The following is a 3,502-nucleotide window of genomic DNA, read 5'->3' as shown; positions in this document are numbered from 1 at the left end:
CATTTTACAGTTATAGAGCAAACACTTAAATATTACTTATAGAATTTGTATCCCATGCTATAAGGTAGGATTAATACATGCAGCATCCTACAAGCATTTCATAAAGTTTAAACACATTCTTATAAGCTAATATCTATTTTAAATATACTAACCCACAAATTAGACTGATTTCCAGCTATGCATTTTTCAGTGTTCAGTGAGGCCTGGGGCCTTGACATGAGTTGGCACCTGGTCTGCCAACATCACAGACAATGACTGGGTAATGTTAGCGTCTTTGGCCAAATTATTCCATCTAAATTAACACAACAGTACACACACACACACACGTTTCCAAAACAAAACACTCCACTTCACACACTTTTCCTGGGGAGAGGATGAAAGAACAAACATGAGAAATGTTAGTCTTGTTGCTAAATGCAGTACTGGAAGACATTCAGATACTATGGGGATGAGTGCAGTATAAGAATCTAAAAACAGAATAGGTATTCAACTCGTCCCTCCCCTCCGCTAATCCTCAAATCAAGAACTCAAATTGCAGAGTCTATTTACAGACCTTTGGGACTTAGCTTCCTCTCCCAGATCCACAGAAAGAAGTAGGGGCAGCTTTTCACCTTTTCTACTTAAAAAACAGAGTACAACTTAAATCAATATGCCATCTTTTACTGAAATTGTATTTTAAATTATATTTAATATTAAGATTGGGCTTGTCTACACAGGCACTTTATAGTGCTACAACTTTCTCGCTTAGGGGTGTGAAAAAACAAACCCTGAGTGCGGCAAGTTTCAGCACGGTAAATCGCCAGTGTAGACAACGCACCAGCGCTGGTAGCTATGCCCCTCGTGGAGGTGGGTTTTTTAGAGCGTTCTCCCAGCGCTATGCCGCGACTACACAAGCCTTAGCACTTTAATGTTGCCAGTGAAGACATGACCATTGGTGAAGTGTGCAGAGACTCAATGAATTGAAAATTGAAATCCTTTGCATATCCTTAAGGAGATTACCCAGCCTCTCCTCACTCAGTCACTTTTAACAGCTCCTGCCATGAGAACCACATCAGACAAGTTGCTATGTCACCCAAACATTTTATCAAAGGAAAGCAAACAAATCCACTCATACTAAATTAACACCTTCCTTTTTGTCTCCCAGTGTATCTGGTTTCTTTGTCTGTCCTTTAGAGATCATAAGCTCTCAAAGGACAGGGACAGGAAAATTCCTTACCCAGTAATTGCCTGTGTGCTAGCAGTGTTTCCAACCTTTCTGCTACATATAGGCTATCCTCCACTGCCTGTAGTTTCTGGAGGCACACGAAAGCAGTAGCACAGCTGTGCTAACCACACCCCCTTCTCCTGCTCACTGATTTATTCCAAAGCTCTGTAAAAACTTGCAAAAAATAATTAGCAACCAATTCCACTGCCAATCAAGTATCCATATACAGTAATTCCTTGTTTCATAGTAACTATCCAAATAAAAACGTTGACCCTTGGCTGGAGAACTGTCCATGCTGGGTAGAAAGAAAATTATTGGATAAGAAATTTTCCATTCTGGGGCCCAGCATCTCCCACAGCATCTGCTGTGTATGGAAAGTAGTAAACAGGGGACAAGAGTAGGGAGGGATAAGAGAACCAATGGAAAGAAAAAGGAACCAGTGGACCAACAACTGCAGCACCATCCTGCTGAAGGAAGCCTCTGTGGAAATCAGAAAGTCCACACCCTGGTGTCTCATAAAAGGTATTAGCCAACGTCCCTGTTGCTTCTCTGAATCTCGGCAGCAGAAGCACATGATCTTTTGGCCCAGGAGGTTGCCAAGGATCTTGTGGAATATGCCTTGCTTCCTTCTGGTACAGGCACTCCAAATGCCTTTTGAGCCATCTAGCCGGAGATACTAGCTTGGATACTCTAAGGCCTGATATCTTGGGTGAAAGAAAATGAACAGAGAGCCCAATCTCCTTGTGGATTCTGTATGCTTGACATGAGTCTTTAGTGCTCTTCTGACATCCAAGGTGCCATAGTCTCTCAGTCAGTTGCTGTGGGTTTGGACAGAATGAAGGGAGAACAATCTCCAGCTAGACACAGAAAGATTTCACCTTAGGCAAGAGCATTTCTGGAGTTCTAAGCATCACCTTGTTCTCACCGAATATGCAGTGACATTCCTCCATAAATAAGGCTGCCAGTTCTGAATCTTGGCTGGCAGACGTAATGACAACCAGAAAACAGATTTTGAGGAAGAAGGTAAAATGGTGATACAGATATCAGAGGTTCGAAGGGATGGGTGGTTAGGGATTTCAACACCAGTGGTAGGTACCACTTAGGAAAAAGCCATCTGACTGCTGGTCTGGCCAGTCTAACTGCTCTGAGGAACCTGGATACCTGAGGGTTGTCAGTCAGAGAGCCCGAGGATCCTGTAATCAGTACGCTACTGAGGGCTGACACCTGGAGTGCTATGGTGACTGGCTGAAGTCCCTTATCCATTCCTTCTTGGAAGAAGTCTACAATAACTGGACTCCCAGGATCTCTTGGATTTACTCTGTGCTCTTGACACCAAACACTGAATTTGAACCAGATGGGGGAATAAGCTTTTAGTGTGGAAGCTCTCCTAGAAAAGAGCAGAGTCCCTAAACACTTTGGAAGATAGGCTAATTGCAACTAATGCTTCCCTTTTGTTAACCCGGTAAGAGTATTCCACAGGAAGCTACTAATTCTTAACCACCAATCCCCACCCTACAGATTTGCACTCCCTCCTGTATCGATCACCGAAGGTGATCTATACCGTAAGGACCACTTAATGATCTTTCCAAATGTTGTTTGTAGCATTAGCTAACTCTTGTAAAGCACTTTGGATAAAAACACTATCTAAAAAAAAACAATAAAAGATTTTTTGTTCTACAAATAAAAGCCCAGTTCATATTTTAATATCAGTAGTCTTATCTTTCTAATGCAATGGATGTGCCCTCTCCCCCACCGTGGCAGCCCCCGAGCTGGGGCTGGAAAGGAGGGGGGGTCCTCTCCCTCTCACCCCTGCCGGGAAGCCCCCGAGCTGGGGCTAGGAAGGAGAGGCTCTCTCTCCCACCACAGCAGACACAGAGCTCAGGCTGGGAAGGAGGGCCATCTCTCCCAGCAGCTGCAGCCCTGGAGCTGGGGAAAGTTGCCTTTTTCTCTGGCCGCCGCAGCTCTGCATGTGCCAAACTCTGCCCCACCCCCTCTTCTCACCCCACTGCCCCCTCCCACCTATCCCCTATTCCTCCCAAGGCCACCACCTCACCTTACATGTGTGTCTTCTCCAGGGTCCAGGCACCTAATTAGTGAAGCCACGCCTACACGGCTCCACTAATTAGGTGGGTGGCCCTTAATTCTCTTGTGTGCCACCACCCAGGCATGCACCTTAGAGGGAAATATCTGCGAACCACCTGAACAGTGGTCCGCGGATCACATTTTGAGAACTTCTGATGTAAATAATGGAGGAGGACAGGACAGTCATGCAGACTAATCTAAATCACTTGGAAGCTA

The sequence above is a fragment of the Chelonia mydas genome, chromosome 5 (assembly GCF_015237465.2).
Source record: "Chelonia mydas isolate rCheMyd1 chromosome 5, rCheMyd1.pri.v2, whole genome shotgun sequence".
Lineage (NCBI taxonomy): Eukaryota > Metazoa > Chordata > Testudines > Cheloniidae > Chelonia > Chelonia mydas.
The sequence above is the reverse complement of the archived record's forward strand: the minus strand, read 5'-3'. Positions refer to the sequence as shown.